Below are 25,386 nucleotides of genomic sequence, written 5' to 3' on the forward strand. Positions count from 1 at the left end.
AAAGGACTGTTTAATTAAACGATACACTCTATTCTCATTCATAAGAACGTGTGTATTGTTCTCACTTTCAGTACAGTTGACTAACTGATGTAAATACAACACAGAAGCTTGGTGAAGAGTTGTAGATGTGTGTTGTGTGGACGTGTGAGTGTCCTGATAAGTAGGAGGGACTCTGCTGACAGTTCAATATCCTCTCTCCATGAACACAGCACAAACAGATGGTCTCTGTTCATTCTGCAAACTGAGAGAATAAGTTTCACAATTCAATCTTTTGCAAACATCTGATTTTACTCACTTTTTGATCAAAAACCTCTGCTTCTTATTTATCATTGCATATTATTCGAGTGTGATGAGAGCCTCTCGCTCCCGACGATGTCCCTTGAAGAAATAAAAAGACTTGAAATAAAAGAATCTTCTGCCACTTAGATGCCACCTTGAAACGGAGAGCTAATGAATTTCATTGTCTTTTGATGCTGCGCATGAAGTTTTGCAAATTGCAAAAAAAACAACTGAAAGAATTACAAAGAAACTTACAAACAGATGGCTTCTTCCACAAACAGCTAAATGAACACAAAGTGTGCATAATCACATGTCCATTGTTCTTTCACATTTCAGCGTTTGTCTGACATAAGATGGAAAACTTCAGCAGTGTTCCCATAACTTCTTTTTTCTCCATCTGCTGAATTTGAAAACAAACTTTAAATGTGCGTTTATACATTTCTTTTTCTCAGTAACGTATTTTGGTGTAAAAGAGGTCACAGTTGGTGAACACACAGTTGGTAAAAATATTTAAAAGATGATTTTTTTATTTAAAGACACTTGAGCTAATTTATGGTAAGATTTTCCTTTTTTTTATTCCCTATCCTTTTCATTAGCGATATTTAAAAAAAAAATTGGACTGTACATCATCTCATTGAAATGCATATTTTACGTTTTAATGTATTTTCTAAATCATGATAAAAACAGAGAGAACTTTAATTATCACTTTTATGATTAAATATTCTCATTTTAATCTATGACCAATAAAAGTATTACTTAAATTCTGCGTAAAAGTCAGATTGTTTTTGTTTTTTTAAATTAAAATAAAATAAAATAAAGGCAAATCCCCAAAATCTATTGAAATCAGAATTAAAATAGAAATATAATAATAACGTGTTCGATTTAAATTTCCAATGAATTTTAAAATCAACGGTTAAGGAGCTGCACATATTTGTAATAAATAGGAGTTCAGCATTGAACCACATTTAGCTATTTATTATAACAGTGTCATTTTTAAAACGCTTATGTTATTCACGAAAAAAAAAGATCTTATTTTGAAAATGTTCTAGTAAAAAAGTAAAAATGTGTGTTTATGTTCAGTATATATACGTGTTTGTGTGATAAAATGGATTTATGTATATAAATGTCTTTCAATAAACAAACGGAATGTTTCAGTATCTATCAGAATACGTGTAAAATAAGAAACAGCTATGATGATGATGATGATGATGAAGATGATATTGTTGAGAGTGGCAGGAGACCTGTTTCTAAAACACAGGCCCCTACGTTTCATTTAGTGCAGTTTAAATGATCACCTGAAGGTTCTGGTCACAATTTTTCTTTAAACGTACCTTAAATGAGCTCGGCCATAATTCTAGTGTATAAAAGGAACGTGTCGGAGTCAAGCAAATGATGAGAAATAAATAGCTGGTAGCTTTTTGTGGCTGTTCTTCAAAGGCACTCTAATTTCACACCGTCAAATTAAAGCACCCTCATATTTCAGTTTGATGAGTGTTATTCTTGCCGTTTGGTCTTCAGCCTTTTTTCTTTAACTTAACAATAATATCTGAGTTGTGATATTTTGGAGACAAATGATAAAAAATAAATATATTTTGTAAACAAACAAAAAAAAGTACATGCTAGAAATGTAAAAAAAAATGTTAAAAAGTGTAACCTACTTTTCCACTGGAATATTGATTGACATGTGTTCGATTTGAGCTTTTCTGCACTTTTCAACAGTCCCATTCAAATCTGAAGACATGCAGTCATATCTAGGCTGCACTTGAGTCATGTTTGATATCTATCAATACTCTATTTTTGAGTGCTGATGTATATTTTGGATTAAATTTTTTTGATAAATGGTGTTACCTGTCCTTCCCATCGCGTCACATCCCGACACTTGTCTGAGTGCTCTCATGCTGCACTTTATTGTTCTGCAAATATCTGCTGCATGTCACTCAACAGTTACAAAGATGTCATACATGATATGTGACCTGTGCACATGTTTCTGCTGGAGCTGACACTTTTTTGAGACATGTAAGTTTGGAAGAGTGAGTGCATCTGACAAAGTGTGGAAAATTTAGTAACCTTCTCAGCTGCGGATTTACTTTTTAAAAACACATTATTGCAGCTAGCATTCGAGCGAGCTAAACTTTAAGGATGCAAACGGATTGGTAGAATCTAAGAAAAGCTTCAGAAAATACAACATAAAGTGCTTTTGTGGTATGTTTCTATTTTTCCTATTTTTTGAAATGGTGAACTTCCAGAGTTTAGATTAGTGTGGTACACTTCAGTTAGAAGAACTATTTTTTTTTTTTTCTTTCAGAAAAAATGGGTCATCATTATATAACCAGGAAGTTAACTGCCAGAGTCCTGCAGCTTGTTCATAGTGACATCTCTCTGCTCGGTCAACAGGGTCCTACCACTGTGCGTCCTTATTAGTGTGTACGCAGTACTGGCATGGCACAGGCAGCCCGGCAGCGAAAGCAGTAACAGCCCTGATCCCCACTCGGTGCCCCACCTCAGACTAAGCCCTGGATTTGAAGGACAGGCAACTCTGGACAGAACAAGTGCGGCCAAAGCAAAGCGTAAGCAAAGCTTAAGAGTACAAGGCCACATTCCAGTTTATCTTTATTTCCTGGTCAACAAGAGCACAACACTTTCTACTTAAAAAAGGCATGTCACAGTTTATGCTTCATGTGCCATATTGATGGGTTTACCCAAGAAGAAGTTAAGGGGCAGGTGCAGTGAGCAGTAAAGTCAATCTTTGGACTAGGGGAAAAAATGTTTGTGAGTGTACAACATTCTGTTTCACCACAGAAATGATCAACTATTCACACATAACAAACAGAGACTGTTATTGCCTCTAAATCTGTTGGCTGAATTCTTGATTTTAAAAAGGAAGAGTTTCCTTGCGGGGAGCACCAGGAGGTGCTGTAAAGCAGTTAGCCTTTGATAGCACAACACCAGCAAAAACAAACATGGCTGATGAGAGGGGCAGGGCCGACTTTAGGATATACTGCTCCAGATAGTTAATAAAACATTAGCTTTGTAGGAGCTTTTGGAGCCCAGAGCATCTTTATTAAAAAAAAAAAAAAAAAATCTCCCAGCATGCTCTGCTACCTGGGGGCTGAGAGAGGAGCAGCACCCTGCTATGACCTCAGCTGAAAAATGAACACTCATGTTGACAACTGCTCTTGTTAGCTTGGGAGCTAATACTCGTTTAGCAGCTCTTTCCAGCCAACAATGCAAACCAGTTATTACATTTACAGAATGACACAACTTTGGCAAACTTATTTTTTTTTGTTTAAATCTCACCCTGAAATCTGAGTTTGTGTTTTCAATGTATTTTGGACTTTTTACCAAAGTGTGGATGTGAGGGGTTTTTAACGGGTTGTGAAACGGTTTCATACGTATGTCTAAACTTGACCTTCAAAAGCAACAAAGATTCGTAAAGGGAGAAGATTGACTTTATCACTATATCATTATTTAACGAATCAATAATGCAACCGAAAAGAAAATCAATTGGAAGCTATTGTGAGCTTATAGTTTCAGATGTTTTTCAGTCAATATTTTTCAGCAGGTTCCCAGTTATATGTTGCTGTTGTCGTTGTTTTTTTGGTTGTTTGTTAGAAAAACAAATAATTTGAAGAGGTCATTTTGTGCCCCTGGAAGTTGTAACGGGCACCTCTCCCTTCTTTAAATTGTGTGATAGACTTGTGAAAAGTTAAAATGATTCCAAAAATAATCCTTAGTTGAATTAATAATGCAACTGAACAATAGTTAAATGTCCAGTTAAATCCCTTAAGGTAGTGGCTTTCAACTGGTGGGTCAGGACCCAAAAGTAGGTCCCATAGCTGTTTCTTTAGTGGGACGCGAATATGTGCCTTCTGGGAAAAAAGTGTCAAAATGTCTATGAAGTGCTGTTTAAAAATGTTTGCTCTGTCATATTTTCCGTACCATTTGAAATCCATAGTGCACCATTTTTCATTACCTGAATCGTATTGGTTGAACATTTTTCAAAATATGGATTGCGATTTCACTTTAAGGAGTTGGTGGTGGGTGTCCTGATGCTAGACCGGTTGGGAATCACTCCTTTAAGAAATTTGATTAACACTTTATACGATATTTTCAAATGAACTAGCAGCCATTGGATTGTTAAAGTATCAAGAAATGTACAATGGAAGAGCTCAAGTGAAGTAGAAGTACCTCTACAGTGGTCCTGTTTTGGCCAACGAAACATGTATGTGTGTGGCTATGATGTCCCTCACTCATAGTGTAAATAATCATCATAATGGAATGGTCTTCCCCGGGTATGGTCTCCGAATTCAACACAGTGATTCATAGTGTTTACATACATATATCTTGTTAAAACTCTGTTTAGAGTGTATTTTTTGAGAATACTATGCATGCACAGGACAGGTGCAGCAAAACGGCTTTGTCAATATGTATGTTCCTTATAGCTAGTTTAAGCAAGATTGTTCACAGTTCCAAACGATCTCAGTATCTGCAGTGATTGATGGGAAGATTGACAGCAGTTAAACAGAACTGACGGTTTGTTTCAGCGAGTCCCAGATTAGTCCTTGCGCAGAGTGCTAAACTAAAAGACGAAGCGAGGCGACCTGGTCCTCCTTCGTCCTCATGTGAAGTGCTAAACCTCACCCTGACTTTGTAACGCTCAGGCTTGTGAGTCACAACTGTGAAGATATAATGTTATTTCAACCCAATCTGTCACCAAATGGAGTGAAAAAAAAAGCTTGCCAAGTGTACAAGTCTAACATCACCACTTCTGAGGCGCAGACTTACACACACACGCACACACGCACACACGCACAGACACACACACACACACACACACACACACACACACCCTCTTATCCTCACGTCGTTACACTAGCCAAATCGGCAATTAACAAAAAGTGATTTTTCTTGAGTTGTCGCTATCAGAGGTCACGATTGACATTCAGGAGTAAGTGACACAAGTATCAACACTATCGCATGACTAAATATGACACAATCATTTGACATAATTAGTTCCCAGGTCATTTCAAATTGTAATGTGGCAAAAAAAAAAAAAAAAAATCTGGAAATATTTTCTTGACGTGCGAACATGAAGTAATGAATCATTTCTGAGACGAACATCACGGCACATCTCTTGGGTCTGAGTTGTTGCCTCGATGCGTGACCCATTTTGCCTCTTAAACACACCAGAAACACTGCTAATTTTGACAGCTTAGTACCCAGCCCTTAACAAGTCTGCCACCTTCTGCAGCTTTGTTCAATGGTGGCATGTTGGTGCCCAGGTGGTGCTGATGGTGCTGAAAATGCATGCTGTCACATTCCCAGAAAAGGATGGATGGATGGATGTTGCCTCGCTGAGCCATGTTTAGGCAACTGAAACTAGTTTGGATGACTTTTTCTTACTTGCAAACACAATAATATAGACAAGTTAGAGGAGAAAAATGAAGATCCTTCATTTTAAAACGTAACAGTAAAAAACTAAATGAATTACTCTGTTTATAAAAAGAAGCATAAAGTGGCAGCAGAGAACCAGAACCAAAGGTTAAAGTGCACACTATGCAGCATATAGCTCGATGTCCTAACTGTATGTTTAATTGTATCACAAATAATATAATGGATTGAATTGGACCTATGACTTGAACTCTGATGTCCCCGTTGTTGTTGTTGTGCTAATTGGACCTTTGTTTACCAAAAAGTGATTCTGATAAATAGCTTCATTTAGAAATGCAATGATTAATTGATCAATTTAAGTGAAATAAAATGAATTTCTCCAGCAATTGCTCAACATTTGCTTTTTAGAGTATCTTGTTTTTATTAAATGTGACAGATCGTGTCATGAATGTGTGTATTTAAAACTTTTGGTCAGAGAAAATAAGCAATTTCAAACAACTTGCGTGCTTGGAAATTGTGATGATGGGCATTTTTTAAGCACATTCTTGATGTTTTATTGATTCATTTCTCAATTGCGTAATTGAGACAATAATCTGCAGATGTATCTATGATGAAATGCTTTTATTTGGTTCTAGTTTAACCTTAATAATAAACATTTCTTTAACCACTAATGTAAACAAAAAAAAGAAAAAATCAGTTATTAGAATACTAGCGCAGGTACAAAATGGAATATGTCCTCCTTAGAAGAAGAGCAGGAAATGTAAAGTGGCATAAAATAATGATTCTTAAGTGACGTACCTTAAAGTGTGACAGTCACTGCACTTATATAGAGGCTTATATCTCATTATACGTTGCACTATGAAGTCCTTTTTATCAGAGTGTAAATAAAGTACAGCTAAAGTGATGTGTGTGTGTGTGTGTGTGTGTGTGTGTGTGTGTGTGTGTGTGTGTGTGTGTGTGTGTGTGTGTGTGTGTGTGGGTGGGTGGGGGGGGGGGGGGTGGGGGGTTCAGTTCAGTGCAATAACAATAATATGGAGCATACATGTTTGGAAGGACGGCCGGTGCAATAGGGCCGTTAACATATTCACCCTAACCAAAGATCCTCGTTCTCCAGCAGAAATGTCATGGTCTTGACTTAATAATGCATGGTTGCTGCCTAGGGAATAGGCACAGAACAGTTTGTGTGTGTCTTTGCATGAAGCAATCCAGGCTGGCCTTTAATATTATATAACTGAAACTCTTCTGGGAAAGTACGCCCTAAAAACTGCTCTGGTTGGTTTGACTTTGTCCTTGTGAAGGTCAAAAGATTCTGCTGAATTATTCCCCGTCAGTTTTTTTTTTTTTTTTTTAAATCAGCAGGTCTGGGGTATAATAGAGTGGACTAACCTAAGAACGCTAAGGATATATCATTCAGGCGTATGAATCCAAACTGCTGAGGAAGCGCTATTTGCAACCTCAGGCCACACTAAGAACCAAATCAACATGGCCGCTGGGCTTGAAAGAATAATAATAATCTAAAAGAAAAAAATTATATATTGGCAAAATGAAACTGGCACAGAATGCGGGGCGTGCATGTGGCACCGGGCTCCTCTATAAAGACATCTGCTGATTACTCAGTTTAGGGAGGCCTGGTTTAGAGGAGCCTGGCAGGGAAACGTGTAAAGAGATTGGGACCACACGAAGACTGCTGAAAGAACACAGCACTCAGAGCCTCACAGGCAGTCACTGTGAGCATGAAGCCATAAAGACATGAAGCGGAAAGTTTTACACAACAAGAGAACCTGGGCTGCCTAGGGTGGCAGAATAATATCAGGCCCCCAAAATCCAGTCAAGGGCTTTCGGATTTTTGTCAGGCGTGCACACCAAATGTCCAACATAGACTGGAAAGAATCTTTTTTTTTTTTACTGAAGTGTTAGCAGGGAAGAAAATACATGCAGTTTGGAACATGCTCTGTGCATAGGTTACACGTGCTGCCTTCACCTTCCAGAGACTGTAGCCAATTGGTGTCTGTCTCAGCTGACAGCGACAGGCCTGCACACAGGTCTGCCTGCATGATGCTGTGTATGTGCATCCGTGTGACAAAGACCTGCTTCAGGTGGCCCATGTGCTGCAGTGTGGACTCACCCCCCCCAAGGGAGGCAGAGTCACAACACAGCACCCTGAGCCTTCTGCCTACCAGGGCCAGATCTTTGGACTTTGACAACGCCCCCACAGCCTTCTGCTACTCTCCTTTTAGATTCTATTTTGAATCAGTGCTGCAGCTGCTACCTATGTGATGCTAGTTTGCTAATCAGACGTGCAGTTTTGCATCTTCAAAGTTGACTTCGAAGTCAATTGGAAGCAACAAAAAGCTTAAACATTCATGGTGATGGAAGTGTTGTAATTTTCAAGCAAACCATTGAAGCTTATTTACACAGATGCATTTAAGGTTATCTGAGTGTCAAGTGAAGATAATTATCAAACATCTTTTGTAGATTAATCCAGTAGTTACGGCCTCAACCGTTTTTTTTTTGCAACGGTTTCAAAAGACTTAATTTTAGAAATGTTTGTCTGGTAAGTTAAACACAGGCTCCAATACCGACATACAGATCCAGAGAAGAAACAGACGGACTGGAGAGAGTCAACTATCTGTTCTTTAATCTTTTTTCTTTCATCACATGTCTCTAAATTTTGGCTGGAACAACCTTTCCTCAGTGGGCTTCAGGTACTTTTGTTCGGGGAGAGGGCTCATTACGATAGAAGCCAGTGTTATTTTGAGAGATGGCAATCTCAAACTGCTTTTTAAATTTAGTACTGGGCACATGTAAGCTGTTTTTATCTGGAGATAACCAGATAAAAATAGTGTTATTGTCTCTTAAATTTAGCTTAACTCCAAATAACGGCTAACTTCGGCACAATCCGCACTGAGGCACGTGTTTGCACTGAGCTTATGTTTCATCAGGCATCTGAGGGCATCTGGTTCTACCTCGGCCTGTCCATATGCATCCCTCTGATCGTGTTTAGCCAATGCATCCTGCGTGTGTTTTCCCCAAGCCTCCTCTCTTCTCCTGACCTGTAACCCTCACTCTCTCTTTTTTGCTTTGTTGTGCAGGTCAGAGTCCATGCACCCGCGCCCACGAAGCCGCATGGCCACGTTTTGGTATGCAGATACACAGACGCAGGTAAGTCTGGTCCAGGTGCACCCTGCAGTGATGCTGACCTATCCAGAATCACCTCACAGCTCTCAGGTCAGGCTCAGGGCCCAGCAGGCTCCCAGCACAGGTCACAGAGGGCCTCAACATCCCCGAGATGAGACTGGAGACTGGCATGAGGAGGAGTGTTTGATGTGGCCCTGAGCTGGGCTCTGTTACCATGTTACTATGGCTTTAATTAGCTTCAGCAGCTGCTACTTCCTGGTTGGCAAACTCCACTGTCTCTGTAATCTCTTACAGGTGACTGTCAGTTGCATGTCAACATATTTAAGTCAGGCTTTAGCGCTTCAGAGATCTACTCCGCAGCAAACAAAGCTAATTAACTGTAAAGTGACTGTAGACAGGATTTGAATGAAGAAAGAGAAAAGGCTGTAGGTGCTATAATGACCACAGCATGTTTCCAAATATGTTATGCAAATGTGTCTCAAAGCGCCGATCCCGTGCCCATTGTTTCTTACAAGTTGCCTGTCTGTTTCCTGAGGATGCAATCATGATAAAGAGACAGCAAAGTTCTCTTGGTGACAGTAAAAGTGCCACTCTGCATTCTTTATCTGGTGTTACAGTGTGCACAAAGACATCTTAACCACTGGAAATTGCCCTCTGAGGGCTGACAGCTAGAAATTGATCTCAGATTAGATGAGCGCACCTCGTTCCTGGCTCCCCTTTGTCACTCCCAAGTTGGTGGATCTTTCCTTAAAACTGCGCCTGAGATGAAAAAAGGGAGACTTCACAGCTGGCTATGGCATACTAATACCCTGAACTCATTAAATTAATGGGGGCCAGATTCCCCTTACTGAATGTGCACTGATGCCCTTTGAGTTTGCCGGGGCTAGAGGCTGTGCAGCACTTTGAAAGCCCTGACCGGCATATTGAACGTGTTTTAATAGAAGCCTTTTGAGACTCCTGGTAGGATGCAAACTAACTCTTTGCCTTTAAGTTCCCGCACCTCTCCGTGTGATCTTGCCATATAGCCACTCTATCCTCCGATTCAGGCCTGGAGAGGGGGGGAGGGGATGGTGCGCGTTAAATGAGGCCAGAGGTGTCCATAACGTTGCAGAGGCCATTCTTTCCTGGAGACGCGGTGCTGAGCGGGCTTTGATGTGGAAAGGTGCTTGGCGTAGGACTGAAACAGAAGGCTTACAAACCAACATTAGTGGGATTCCCTTCAGGGAGGAGAGTCTGCCCTCACGTTGGACAGTCGTCCATTGAGTTGTTGATTTAATGACTACATTCTGCTTTTACCTAGACACTGAGGCTGCACTAAAAAAAAAAAAAAAAAAAAAAGATTCAGTTCCACATGTGGCCATTATGAAAGTCATTTTATGTGAAGACAAATCTCCCCATTATGAAGGCGAGCCTTTTACAGGAGCATCCAGTGGAGACATTTTCATAGCCAAAGGTAGCAACAGCAGAACTTCAAGGTTTTGAAGGGTAAAGAAAAGAAAATGTTTTTAATGGCAATATATTGAATAACTCTCAATATAATGGGAGAAATAGAATATTAATATAACAATTTTGCATATTTGCCCGACAGCAAAAAGATGAAGTGATAAGAAAAGAAAGCGGGCGAATTTGCATGACAAAAAAAAAGGCCCCTTTAGAGAACTAATACATCCTCCTTATGGTTATCAGAACCACAAGTACCGGATGTTAAGATAGCGAGAAGTCATCCTCAATGAAATTAAGAAAAATTAAGTGAATCTTTTTTTTTTTTCTTTTTTTAGCTTCAGTGATTTTTTTTATTGATGTAAGAGTTTGATAGTTCAGCTGAAAGGACATTATGATGAAATTATAATCTTCCTTTCAGTTCTGCTCTGTCATCTTGACTACATGCTCTTGAACGCCACAGAAAAAAAAAAAAAAATGGCTGACATGATGAGATTATACACAGTCAGGAGTGAGGTAGCAGGGCTCATCCTTTAAACGCAGTAGAAATATGACAAGCGGCTGGCATCTACAGGACCGTACTGTCAGGAAGATGCCAGAAGACGAGGCTCTAGCTGTTGAATAAAGTGAATAAACAGAAATCCAGGCGAGCTAAAAATGGCTGACTCAGGTGCACAGCGGAGGAGGCATCACATCTCTCCACTACGACTCTCTCTCCCTCTCTCTCTCCACCGTAGCCTTTGCGTGCGACAAATCAGCACAATATGCCTCTTAGAGAAACTCATGTCGGGCAATCATTCGATTTTTTTTATGGCTAGCTTTTGACAGTAATGATTTCATAAAGCCTTTGATTTTAAGCTCGATCACCATGGCTGCAACATAGCTGGATACCGCTCCTCATTAGCGATTCCATACGCAGAGAGCAATGCGCTGCTGTTAGCAGCACATACTTACATGCCTCCCACTCGAAAGCGTGCCGGTAATTTATTCTCCTTCCCCATGATCATCATCATCATCCTGATGCAACTCACACAGTGACAGGAATCCATCTCTGTGCTACCTGGCAACAAAGTGGGAGGAGGGGTGAAGGGGGAGGAAGGGAGGATCACATTTTGTGATCACAGAAGAGAGAGGACGGTTACCAGGCAGGTTTAGAACATCTACCGCTAGGAACATCCTGTGACGTTAAATAAGAGCGAGAAGGTAAAAAAAACATTTTGAGATAGAATCCAACATAAGCCATCTTTTTTTCCCCTGCCAAAAGTTTTCTCTGAGTCCAGCTTAAGCTCTTCAAAGTTAAGGAGTATATAGAGAGTATGATTCATTTGGCAGCTCATATTGTCCAGCTTTTAAAAAAAAAAAACTAAAGCTAGCCAGAGACACACTGTGGGTTGTTTCAGCTTCAGAGAAGAGAAAGAATTTGGCTTGAGCTTATAGGCCGCCCATCCCCAATCCAGAGATGGGCTCCTTTTTCATCTTATCGCGGTCTTAGCGCGTTGGTGTGGTGACTATGTGCTTCACAGGTGGGAGTCTGCCTCTGTCAAATAAGCCAGTTCACTAAGGACGGGATTTGCCGCTGTTATTTTTCTATTAGGCAAGAATTATGCTAAGCCCTTAGAGGCCATCTTTGTGTTGCTATGGCAGCCCATATTTCCTACCGGGTTGAGACCTTGAATGACTACAGTGCAAAGCCAAGTAGCCCCCAAACCCCCTTTGAGGATTAGAACCAGGGTCTCATAGTTATGCTAAACACCTCTGATATGATTGAACCTTGAATAGTTGAATGACAAAGTTTATTGAGATTGCCTCTCCTTTCATCTGATTATTGTCATTTGATTATTCCCAATCACTTGGCATGGCTTCAAATGCAGCCTTTCAAACAGCTTTTGTTTGGGACAACACTGAGAGCTTTTTTCTTACCATGTCCACAAACCTCATATCTTTGACCATTGTATCAGTGGAAACAAGAAAGCATGATTCCTGGTGGCAGAAATTGAACACAAAGGCATTCATGTCAAACTGAAATACAGTATAATGCTATACTATAGAGGGCAGCTTTGCAGCCATTGATTATTTTACTTTATATCCAGTGATTTCAGTCCATAAATCCATTGTTAAAGCCTTTCAACATTTATTCATTTATGCTCAGTAAACTTTCAATTAAACATCTGTTTTCTTTCACAGCCGCCCTAAAACCCTTGATTCCAAATCACACAAATAAAGCGTCACTTTTGAGCACCTTGCAGCACCCTATTTTTTGCAGACTTCAATACTCATTTGATCATCAGAATTTTGTCAATTAATTGTCCATCAACTTGATCAATCAGGAAGTCTTTTGAGCACTAAATGTGGTCAAATCATTGTGTCTATCAGAAGCACGACAGCAAATTCAGCTCATTCTAAGTAGATAAACATGCAGATATCCCCGAAAACCTTTCTGTATGATGCCACAGATGTTCTGGAGGTTGTAATATATCCCTCCTAGAGCTCGCACAACGCTTCTCAGTGTATAAACTTTAAACTCAACATACGATTTTTGCTTATGAAGCAATTCCATCAAATTGCAGGTCAAAGTCCTGTGCGGCCAAATCAATACAAATACTTTCCCCCCTCTTTAGATTTTTGTCATAATGCTCCCAACTGTTTTCAGAGCAGGCATGAAAGCCTGAGCTCCATTCGCAGACATGTATAGACAGCCACTCAAAGCTGACACCGAGATGAGGCTTTGAGAGAACAAGATTGACACTATTGTGGTCACAAAGCACAACAGGAAACTACTTTGAAGAGGAAAGCGCTTTGAGTATCGGATTTCACTCTCCAAACAGTGGCCGAAGACGAGCCGGAGTATTAGACATGTTGAATTGGTGAACATTAGACAACAACAAAAAACAGACATGTGCACGATAAACATCTCTTCTGTGAGGAGGTCCACAACAGGAACGTGGGAAGGTCAGAACTCCCTTCAAACCAGACGTAAATACAAAAATGTTTGAGTTTTTTTTTCTGATCTGGAATTTGCTGCAGACTTTCTCCTACTTCTGTGTCTTGGGAGGTTTCAGGCGTGTGATGCAAATATGAAGTTGACAATATATCCTAGTGAAATATACTTCTTTTTTTACCTCATGAAATAAAGTGCCGCTATCAGAGCCATGTCTTTTTGGCAGTTTGGGAATTGATCAGTCTCGATCCCAAGCTGCATCCTTGTCAGCTGGCAGGTCTGCTGGAGATGACACATTTAACTGACAGTGCCTTGTCAATGATTGAGCTTGAGTGAAATCCCCAGCTCACTGCCAGAGTCATATCTATCATCTTATTTTTGTCAAATTCGTCACAGAAATCTCTCAGTCTAATTGGTCTTTGAAGTCCCTGTAAGACAAAGCCTGCTAATCTTAGGGTGTGTGTGTGTGTGTGTGTGTGTGTGTGTGTTTGAACAGCACTTGCCATTGACTACTTCTCTTCTTCTTCTTTGAGCCTGCAAAGTTTGAAAAACACGACAGTCACATTTTAGGTGCTCTGATGTCACACAGTCTTTCTGGCTTAAAAAAAAAAAGGTTCACTGATATGAGGTTGGGTCTGCTTTGATGTGGGGGTCTCTAGTGATGCGATTTTAGCATGCTATCTGCCTCTGCTGTTCTCTGTCACCCACTCCTGCAAAGACTGACATGGGAGCTGCCAGAGCAGAGACTCAGCCTCTTTTTATTCCTGGTGACTGCAAATTAAAGGTACGAAGGAAGGTAAAGCCAGGCAGCACCATGACAAGCAGAATGTGAAAAAAAACAACTTCTGCAAGCACTTAAATGTAGAATTTAACTGTGATCTGTCTTAATCTTTGTTTAAAAGAAGAAAAATATAGTGCACTTTGGGACCTGTATGGCTAAATGTAAGGAGCCTATTTATTTTTCAAATAGCAGCAAAACAAAGAAATCACTGTTATTCTGATGCATCTGCCAGCTCATTTGCATGAACAAGCTCACCTGCTCTTCAAGAAACCCCTGGAAAGTTTATTTTTCACTCATTTGCGTTCAGAATCCTCCCCCCTGTACAACTTACAATTTATTTCCTGCTCATTATGCAACATGGTGGTTGCGAGACGTTGGAGTTGCTGTCCTGTGAGAGGGGAAAACGCTCCGTGATAGAGATCTACTAATCTCGTGTTATGCTTATAACGGCGCGAGGAGATCCTCCGCCCCCCTGCCACGCGGTCGACGCTCACCTGGAGCAGCCACCGGAGCTCCGCAGGATCCTCCTCCGTCTGCGTGTCCTGACAATTGGGATTTAGCGAGGATTAGAGCAGAATATTTCAATTTAGCGCCGGAATGTACCTGCCTGCATGTGCCAAAGTAATTACCTGGCCCCTTCTAAAAAAAAAAAAAAATGCAATTATTCAAACTGTAAAACACACATGTAGAAAAGAGAGGTTATAATATGGTTTAAGACGAATAAACACAATCCAGAATTTTAATGAAAGCAATTAAAAAAAACGTCGCAGCACCCAGAAAGAGGTGATGATTTATTACCCACATAGGCTAGTCAAAAAGGTGATTTCATTCAAATAAACAGACGCCACTTTTCGTCTAGGCTTTTCTGAAAATGAAATCATGAATTCAAAGGAGAACATTTACATTTGTATATTGATAATTGCAATCTTTGTTCCGGGTTTTATGGAGTATTTGATTTTTTTTTGGGTGCGTTCAATGTCAGAGAGAACAAATCTGAAACGTCTCTCCTCAATATATCGGCAACTGTTGAATGGTATTCTTTTTGCTGAGGTCAGATATCACTACAGTCCAGAATCTGACAAAATACGCCAACGCACGATTAACACCAAATACAGAGAGGATACATTTTATGAGGCTATTAAACATCCATAATCAATATTTGCGATAGTAAATAAAACTCTTTCTGGCGTTGTGGAAACAGGAGGAAGACTGGAGGCGGACCTAGACTATCAAAGAGGCAGTATGGTGATTGTTGTGGGATAGAAGAAAAATAAAAATAGCCTGCCGACAATATTCTCGGAAAAATTGAAGTTATTGTAGGCTGCCATCCAGCTATCATATCAGGGTTGTAAAAGTAAGAGTTGCATTTTTATTAAAAGTAGAACTAATTAATTGAAGATTGAGTCTGCATGATAAAACAGTTTGTATACCTGCTGGTTTAGAGATAATAGTCCTCCTCTGTTCTGCCCGGCTGCATATGTGTGGTGCGTTCAGGGGCTGTATCGAGAGTTCTTTTATGTCTGTCCAATTAACCTGTTTCAGTAAAATCGCCGGAGAACAATACTGTGGCCATGCTGATTTATTCGTTGCTGTCCAGCCCGTTACTCTGTCTGAGTTCGTTCATTGTGTTGCTGTTTTCCAATCTTTTTCTCCTAGATCAAAATCTCAAATGAAAATGCAGTGTTCAGAAGTGGAAGCTTCGTGTTCCGAGCGTTAACAGGCAGAAATAAAAAAGAAGTGAAGATGATGCTCTTTTTTTTTTTATCTACAACAACCTTTATGATAAGGGCCAAATCATCTCTTTTGTTCCATGTTATATCAATGCTCATTCACTTTGCTCTTCTTAAATCACCTCTGTTCAGTCTAAGATGCAAGGAAGACGAGACAGAGGCCCTGTGTGGGTATATCCCGTGTAAACAGGGCCCTGTGCATTGTGTAAAGGAGGGGGATTAGCCCCTGCTTTTGTTGCATATGGTGTGTACACACGGACACTGATTCAGCTCTCCTAAAGCCAGTTTGGCCCTCAAATCGTTAAGGAAGTCTGACTCACAAACCTGCAGCCGCAGATAAACTAAAGGAGGGACTCCTTTAACGTAAAGCCGTGATTCATCCGCGTGTTAGATCAGCTTCCGATGGGCCAAATGAAAAAAAAACCATTGACTCCAGTCTTAGACTCCATTGTAGTTTACTAAAAAAAAAGATTAAAATCAACCTGAGTACATGTAGGCCTACTTAGTTCTGTACTTATACTCTCGTGTTTGTATAATGACCTACCCAGTGATAAAGGCATTATGGAATGAAAAATGTTACACAATCGGCAATTAAAGACGCCAAAATTAATCAGGACATCTGTACAGAAACTATTGCCCAAGTGTCAGTGCACGCTCGCTGCATTTCGAGGTGTAAATATAATCAATTGAACTTTTATATTATTAATTCCAGTATTTGAACCAATTAAGCCAAATCATTTTAATGGCTGCTCGATTAGCTGCGGATAACAAGAAGGTCCTCAGAACACATTTGATCTTTTTTTTTTTTTATCAATCATCCTGACACGATGAGTCCGGATCAGAGCAGGATGGACTCCTGTCCCTCACCACGTCAGGTGCGCCTCAAAGGGGTTTTCTTTTGTTTTCTTACAATGTAGCCTATGCTTTCATTTTGTGAAAACTTTGCGGAATGGGGTTCTATCTTTTATTCACATGTTTTTTCTAAAATAAAATAGAAAACATTCCCTCTGAGACCGTTGCTTTCAATGAAACGCAGATTTTTGAGAAGAAAGAGGAAACTTTATTAAGTCGGACACCAATTAGACCTGATATCGAACTGATCAAACATCAGGAACCTTTGATCAGGAAAATGACTCAAACTGTTGATTGGAAAAAACAACTTCAATGCGGATTATCTTTTAGAAACGGAGTGACCAAAGTGAAGCAGGAGGCCTGCAGGCCCTCACTGTGGGAGTGATGTGTGTGTGTTTTTTTCCATTATTCATCCACCTGTAGCTCCCACGCTGCTGATGCATTTAGCCTTTACTTCCGCTGAAAAGAACAAATAGAAAACGTTTCCATTTGTTGGAAGTCGTTTGACTCCTTGAAGCTGTTTGTTTGTTGATTAATAAAAATAGATCAAAATCTGTTGAATTTTATTCAAACCGATCGGTTTCTATTATCCCGACTGACGTTATGCGTATGCTATATAGAATACACAAAGGCTATTAACATGCAGCCAGACGCTTAATTTTAATTTAAAAAAGAAATCCGCTAGATTTTGTTCTTGTTTAGCCTATTTATGCTTTTTGTTTTAGCTCATTAAAACTGACACAGCCAAAACAAACGGATGAAGCTCAAAGCATCAAAGCTTCAACCAAATTTCAAATGTCATAAGTCGATTTAGAAAAAGAAAAAACTTTCTCATGCTAAATAATTGTCCACTATTCGTTCTTGACCATATATTAAAGACATCATTATTTAATACAGTTGACTTCGTCTCACTCATATCGTCGTTATATAAATAGCCTAGGTCTCATCGACGAGAAGCGCGCGCTGACTGACTTTGATCAGACTTTTAAAAAGGAGTTCAGAAGACGATATCTTTTCAAAGGGGAGAACATTTTGTCACTGTTTCTTTAATTTTATTAAACTCATTTTTTCTTTTATCAAAAAAGAAATGAAACGCATATCAGGAGCATTGTCACAGCATTAAGGTTTGAACAAAGTGAAGGTCTAATCAGCTTCAGCAGACACATACAAGCCACATTCCTTATGGCTGGTCTGAGTATTTATTCTGTCTGAAAAAACTCCTCATGCAAAGTTTTCTTCAGAGTGGAGCAACTGAACAAAAAAAACTGTGTTTACTTAATTAAGAAAAAATAACAAAATATCTGTATCCAGGAAACTCTCTATTGTTGTTATCAAGCACTTTACTTAGCCTACTTAAAATGTGCACAGATGGTTATAAACAGTAATTCTCCCCCCTGTCTTTACATGTGGTACACGGTTTTAATTATACAACACTTCCTCTTTGTTTAGTGAGAGGCACGATGTCTGATTGTCTGGTCCTCTGAGATATATACACTCCTGTCCAACAATCTGGGGAAATCATAGAATATCAGAAACTACTTCAAACACCTCATGAGTCACTGATGCAAAAAGAAAAAGAAAACCTTAATAATTAATGTTGGAAGCCTGTTTCTGCAGAATAAGTAACATTTTAAAGTGGAAATATTTGTATTCCCATCAGGGTCCTTTAAAGACGTCCAGAAGAATATGACCAGCAGCAACATGAGGCAGAATCAGGATAGACCAATCATCCAAAAGTGACGGTAAGACATATCCATCAATAGTTCCACAGGCTACAAAGAAGGAGCAACTTCCAGAGTTACCAATTTTTATACATGAAACTCAAGAGAAACTTTGGATTCAAGTGACGACAGGGGATGATGCGTAACTTTTGAACCAGAGGATTCCAGGACACACACTGAAGAAAGCTCATGGACTGTTTCAGTATCTTGACTTTTTAGATTTACAGACAGGTTCTTTTAATTAATTAGTCTGCTGATAGATATTTTTACATGTCTAATTTTACAGTATTCACTGTCTGTGGAGTTAATTGTGCCTAATTGTGTGTGTGTGTCCAGGAATGTGTGCGCTCGTCATAGTTGTCTTTTTGTCTGTGCCTCCATGTGTGCCAACGCTTGTGTGTGCCCATATGTGGGTGTGTGAGTGCTCCACTGTTACTATGTGCCTGTGTGTGTGTGTGTGTGTGTGTGTGTGTGCCCATGTGTGTTGTATGCAGCCTATTAGTGGAGTTTAACCCCTGTGTTCAGGGAGTCACATCCCCTCAACACACCAGTCTCCATTCTTGCAACAGCAGCACGTTAACATTTTACTCTCCTCCCTCCCCACCCACCCCCTTCACTTTTGTCCTAAGAGGGCAATTAAGGAAACAAACGTTTTCCCCAAGATAAGCTGGCTGCCAGCTTTGCATACTAATGTAATGCCAAGTGGTTACAAATAGTGAGTGCTCTAATTACCAGCACTGTTTTCAATCAGAAATTGCTCAATTTCCCAGGATGAGGTCTCCATGGCTGGAGAAAAAAAGCACAACCTGACAGAGGCAGGAGACAATCATCCCTGCGTAGAGTGTGACTGATTTTTATGTGTGTGTGCTTGTGTGTGCACAAGTGTTGGTGCAAATAAGCTCATCTGCCCCTGTGTGTGCAGACCTGGGTACAACCCTCTCCATCATTGCTGCCCTTGACAAGTCAAGAAATGGATCCTGTCAGCCTCTACAGCATTTAGCACCACAATTATCCCCTTTTCACAGCCAGGCTGCATTAATGTAAACCACACCAGGCTGTGGTTGCCACTCAGTGATGAGCACAATGTGGTGCACCTTCTCTGGGCGCACAAATTGATGCAATTGTGTTTCTTTGTGATCACCAGTGCAAATCGCGGCCTGCCTATTTATTAAGCAATTTCGTCTGGGGGAAATCAAAAGGATGGTTCTAGTAATATCTCTTAAAGCAACATAATGTAGCTAACATCAAACAAACAAAAAAACAGGGATATTTGAGTGCTCATCAACCTAGCAGGGAGGGGCCTTCTATTCTGAGAGGAATGGTTATGGTCATGAGCAGAGGGCAGCACAGACCAAAGTGACAAGGACTCACTCCCTGGGTGTGAGGCAGACTCACTCCATAGGATGAGCACGCAGGACCCATCGGTTGGCCTTAGCTGACCTTTAGCTCTGACAGTGGCTAATGGAGGGCTGGCCCTGGATCAATGCACCGAGAGACCTGGCTCCCCATCTCTGCCCTTTCACCGCAGCCAGGAAGAAGGGAGGGATGCTGCCAGAAGCCACGTCGCGGATCCATCGACCCCGCCGCTCTCCTATTCTACGGGTGACAGCTGCAGTGCCAACGAGCCTGGGGACGCCACGCTGCCCTGCCATGTAGGAAGGACAGCCAGCAACTCCATCTCTGTAGAGGCGGGAGGGAAAGTCAATGATGATCTGTGACTAAATATACTGTATGCTCTTCTCTAGAGCCAGAGACAACACAAACAATAGTTCACATATTATAACTCTAGAGGGTCGTAATATAGGAAGGGTCGTTCAGCACCAATATCTTGGTGTCTGGCTGGATCAACAATTTACATTTAAATTTCACATTAATCCTCAAACCATAAAATTAAGCAAAAAAAATTGTACACAAACTAAATTTCCCTATGCTCTGTAGTTAGCACATTATTGAAGCCATCTTCCTCCATACCCCCACCTCCATCCTGAAATCATTTGACTCAGTTTATCAGTCTGCCCTCAGATTTATCCCTAGTGACCGCTTGTCTACTCATCATTGCATCCTGTATCATAAAGTTGGTTGGAGACATTAACAGTGAGACATGACAGACACTGGCAACTATTTATTCATTAAGCTCTCACCAGAGATCTACCACCATGCATCACTTCTTTACCAAACTGGACTAATACTTGTTAACAAACTCACTCAAGCGACTGGCAAATCGTTGAGTAAACATTCAAATTGGGAAAACATCCTTTATCTATTGTGCTGCGGATCCCTGGAACAGGTTACAACTAACTCTAAAAACTCAATACTACTATTGCCATGGGTCAATTTAGAAACATAATTACATACTCTGCTGGTTTGTTTGTTTTTGTTTTTGGTTCTGACTCTCAATGTCATTGAAAGTGAGGACATGCCTTCTATGATTTGTGAGATTAAAGAGAGGCTGAATAAAAGAATGAATGACAGATGCAAGTAAACAACCGGATCCAGCTATTGAAACCTTGTTCAGAGTTGTCACAAGCTTGATGAAAACAGCCTTTCATCAAACTCATGCTTTATTTTTAAATATATATTGTACTTAATTGCTTTAGTTAGTTTGACCAAAAGTTGGAAACTCCTGTAACCTAAGTTGGTCAATATAGCCCGACTCCCACTCAACCCACATCAGACGTAAGAACTTGTGTTTGCAGTTTTTTGTTCTTGGCATTTGTTGTTCACTTAAAAACCTTACCTTGGGGAATATATTTCCTCTGGCAGCACCATGTTCCTAAGATGTGCCTGATGTTGTGCTTGCTGCTTGTAACCCAGATGGTGCACCACTGTATACCTTTTATCAGAGCAGCCTTTAGTCAGAAGACAATACTTGCATAATGACACAAAACAGTATTTATTGTGCATTTCAATTGCATTGCATGCGATTCAAACACAAAAAACAATGGCGGATAAAACAGTCATTCCATATGGAGAGAGAAGAGAGGAAGACATCCGAGAGGCTTAGCACAGATTGTTCTTTTTATTATCATTAACAGTAATGTGATTCTGAAGCCCCTTGTGACCCCCGCACAGCAGCACCTCATCTCAGCAGTCATTCATTAGAACAAACAGAAGGCAGGCAGAGAGACAGCGCGAAAAGAGACGTGGGGAGAGAGCAGAGTGTAAAATAAATTAGATTGTTCTTATTACACAAACCAGTTTTCAGATGATAAAAAAAAAAAAAGACGCATCAGAAATTCAAAGGATATCTGAAAGTACGGCATTTGGAGATGGAGATGTCATGGGAGGCCCATGATCCAGTTGTTGGGTCTTGTGCTATGTGTGTAATCACAGTTACACTTACTGTCCACTTTGGATTGTGAGGCCTGCAGGGAGCCGTGAAAAATGAGTCTGAGAAATGTGTGTGTGTGTGTGTGCATGTGTGTGGATTGAGATTGGGCTTCAGTGTTTCTGCGCACTGATGCGGGCTGTGGTGAAACTAATCAAAAAGCCTCTTATGTCCTCTTCCTCTGATATAAATGGATTGTACAGTCTTTCCCTGATGATTTGGTGCAGTGTTTACTGAATAAGATTTTCTACACTGGAGTCACAGTAAAGGCCACCTCTCTCAATTAAGCCCCCCTGGCTGCTTTTCCTATGAGAGCAGGCGTTTCTTCACATCCTCCCCCTGTTGCTTCTTATCTCTCCAGGCATGTAAAGGTCCAAATAACCCACCTCCATACATGCTAATGTGGATGTACACATATGTGAGGATGAAATATAGCAGGGTTGGGCGCAGAGTGGTCAGGGGCTCTGTCTGGGCCGGGGCGACAGAGGATGAGGAGGAGATGTGGGGGGTTGGGGGGGTGGGGGGGGGTGGTTGAAGTGAGCCGTGTGGAACCTTGGAGTGGTGTGACAGACTCCCCAGCCTCCTGGTAGGATTTGTTGGAATGTGAGAGAGGAGGATTTTAGCACCAGGCGAGCCACGCCAGAGTGCTGCAGACTTCATGCCATCTGTCTCAGCCTCCATCCTCTCTTTGCCAAACCCGTCAGACCTTTATTTCCTCTCCCTCCAGCTCCTTCTCATCCCTGTTCACAAGAGGAGCGGACATACTGAGATCTGCTAATGTATTGGAGGGGGGAAAAATGGCTGGGCTTAATAGACGGATTCAAAAAATCCTCGATTGATTAACATGTATTCTTGGAGCTGATTGTCCGACAGCCCTCATGGAGATAAAATGTGTGTTCGATAGCCCTGCCATTTGTTACTTGACCAACGGGAAAGAAAGAGAGAGAAAGATTTTCATACCATAGCAGTTTTGTTGATCAGTTTTTAATAAAAAGCCAAAAAGGTCACTTAACTTTATACATTTTTAAGAACTATGATACAAAAGTCCATACAAGTAATAGCTTGTTACATTTAGAAAAGTGATGCTATATGTTGGGGTTATTTGCACATTTTTTTTTATGAATCAACCAATCCACCTGATACCTGTCAGTAACCTCGCCAAAAAAAAAATGAAATAACCCAAACGTCTCCATGTTGAGTAATATGCACCTTTAGGCAATGACTGAATCAAAAGCAGGATCTTACATCAAATGTGAGGTTGTGTGTTGTTTGGACGGATCTGATCTCTCACCCTTTCTCCCTGTGTGGACGACTAGGGAGAAGGCAGAAGGTAGATCACAGGGAGGAGCTGTACCGGCTCCATGTCCTTAACCTGTTCCCAGAAGGGCATCTGAGAGCGGAGGGAGTGGAACGGAAATGTACCCTCTGTCCGAAAAAAAAAAAAAAAAGCACCAGGTGGCAGGAAGTGGGCAGGAGGTCTTTGAAGCTGACGCCTGACGGCCTCTGCGATCGATCCGGTCTTAGGTTGCAGGGAGGGGAGCCAGGTGCCCCCAGAGGACCTGCAGACCACGCAGATCTATAATGGGCAGAGGAGGAGAGAAAAGTCAACTGGGGCCCGGCACCACTGCTCCATCATGGCTCAAACAGCCAGAGTCAACTGGCTGCATCCTAACAAGCAGGCGCACACTGACAACAGTCTGTTGCAACGGCAAGATGGACGGGCACATTCATCACATGAGAACTTTGCAGAATTCCGCCAAATCTGTGTAGACAACATTGCATAATGTGTATGAGAACATATACAAGCAATTATGGCATGTGTTACTAATTACATGCAGCTTTTACACAATACAGCCACAGATTGCGTTAAACGACTTGAGAGACTTCTGCAGAAGTTGTGGGCTGAGAAATATAATGCAAAAACACAAAACAAGATTCAGTGATGTTATTTAACAGTTAGAGGAAAGAAACATCAAAAAGGAACACAAACGGCACACAAAAGCAGAAAATTAAATCAGCAGATGTGATCGTGGGGAGCTGCGAAATGCTAAATCGCCAACATTGCTTTGAAATTATTGAAAAGGAAAAAAAAAAAGCAGAAAATACTGAACAGCCATTGTGAGCTTTGGGGTGCCTGTAACAAGGTATTCAGGGATGAAGCTGAAATAATGACAGAAATCAGTGAGAAATCCGTATCATAAGTAGGTCCTGTGTGTCTGTGAATCAGGCACAGGGACTGTGTTTAGCTGGAATGGCACAATGAGTTTTCAGGGTGCTCCAGGATTTTGTATTTTGTCCAGATTTGGAGGAGGTGAGTGCTATCAGTGTCTTTGCGCTCTTCCCTCTGTATTTGTAGGATGTTTGCTGTACACATCATGCAAGCAAACACACACATGCAAATTCACTTAAATGCACAAACAGAAACTGTAATCCTGACCCCCTCCCTCTCTTCTTCCTCACTCTGCTTCCCTCCTCGGGCATGGAAATGAAAGCTGGGCACTCAGAATGTATGGCTGGAAGAAATGAAGACGTGTCTGATTTCCACGTCAGCCAATGATGACGCAGCGCCCCTCGCTCTCTGCCCTCTGATAGGTCTTTGTCGCTCTCTTCATCTCAGAGGCCCCCATGTCATTCCCTCTAATCCTCCCCCTCCCCATCCCAAACACAAACAGGCCAATCCTGAGACATGGCTCAGGGGCCGGGGGAGGGATGAAGGAGCTGAGGCAAAGGCAAGGAGTGAGGGATGTAGTTCAGGAGGAGAGAAAGAGGAGCACCAGAAGCTGATGTTTGGTGTGAGAGGGAGCCTGTGTGTTATTATTAATAAAGCATTAAAAAAAAGTGAGCACATCAAAGCATACAGGGGCTATGCTATCATACATGAAAGTGATGCACTATGGCTTAATGTTTCCTAAGGCATGTTATGGTGACGCTGCCTTGATTTGAAATGCATTGTGTGGAAAATGGATTTACAGGAGTGGGGAGAGAAAGCCTGGTGTGGGAGCAGACCATAATTTAAAACCTGACCTCATAGACTCTTCAAAGTCTCACTGAGTGTGAATATCTGCGATTTATGTACTGTATGTGTGCGAGACTTAAACTACAGCTACAAACAGCAAATGCATACATGTGCGGGACATGGATGTCATCTGGGAAAACATGAAATGAGCAATCACTGTCACACACAATTAAAAATGCATCGTTTCACATTTTGATCATTAGCAATGATTGGAACTAATTTTCACTTCTTTTCTTTCCAGTGTGGCACCTGATTATTCAGCACTCCGTCCTTCTTCGGTGAAGGCCTGCGGGAAGTGAGACATCTTCCTCATCATTCCCCTGTGGCCAGGTAATTATACTAATCTACCTTCCTCCTGTGCTGGAGCTCCTGTGCCACACTGGCTCAGACCACCTCTGTGGCTTCATTATCAGAGGAGGGACTCACTAATGGCTCCACGGCCTCGGCTGTGCAGGCTGCTGGCAGAGAAAACAGGGGGAAAGGAAAAGAAGAAGATGGAGGAGGAGGAGGAGGAGGAGAAGAAGAAGAGAGGGAAAAGGGGAGAAAAATGAGACGCTAAAGAGTCTGCCCTGAAGGTTAACATCTCAATCATGAGGGACAATAATCGTGTGTCCAACAGCTTTGGCTCTGTAAAAGTCATCATTCAGAGGAGGATGAGGCTCCAGAGCACCATGGTGTCAAAGAGGAAGTAAGAAGATCAACATAAATGATCTCCTCAGGGCAAAATGACCATGAAGTGTGTGTGTGTGTGTGTGTGTGTGTGTGTGTGTGT

The 25,386-nt window shown here is 41.1% G+C and overlaps 1 protein-coding gene and 2 long non-coding RNA genes across 7 annotated transcripts in view; 1 reads left to right on the forward strand and 2 right to left on the reverse strand.

The window, feature by feature from the left end:
- Positions 1-24,969, forward strand: part of LOC132982109 (uncharacterized) — a 29,113-nt gene extending 4,144 nt beyond the window's left edge. Inside the window, exons 2-4 of the long non-coding RNA XR_009674674.1 lie at positions 8,763-8,832; positions 18,210-18,291; positions 24,856-24,969. This is a non-coding gene — a long non-coding RNA (uncharacterized LOC132982109). The remainder of the gene's footprint in view (positions 1-8,762; positions 8,833-18,209; positions 18,292-24,855) is intronic.
- adgrg4a (adhesion G protein-coupled receptor G4a) overlaps positions 1-25,386 on the reverse strand; it is a 382,000-nt gene that overhangs the window by 160,082 nt on the left and 196,532 nt on the right. The window lies entirely within an intron of this gene.
- LOC132982108 (uncharacterized) overlaps positions 21,145-25,386 on the reverse strand; it is a 97,960-nt gene continuing 93,718 nt past the window's right edge. For 3 of the 5 annotated variants that reach the window (XR_009674672.1, XR_009674673.1, XR_009674669.1), the window contains exon 5: positions 21,145-25,069. This is a non-coding gene — a long non-coding RNA (uncharacterized LOC132982108). Of the gene's footprint in view, positions 25,073-25,386 lie in introns of all 5 variants that reach the window. The other 2 variants (XR_009674670.1, XR_009674671.1) reach the window with 2 other exon arrangements.

Source organism: Labrus mixtus, chromosome 10 (genome assembly GCF_963584025.1).
Source record: "Labrus mixtus chromosome 10, fLabMix1.1, whole genome shotgun sequence".
Taxonomy (NCBI): Eukaryota; Metazoa; Chordata; class Actinopteri; order Labriformes; family Labridae; genus Labrus; species Labrus mixtus.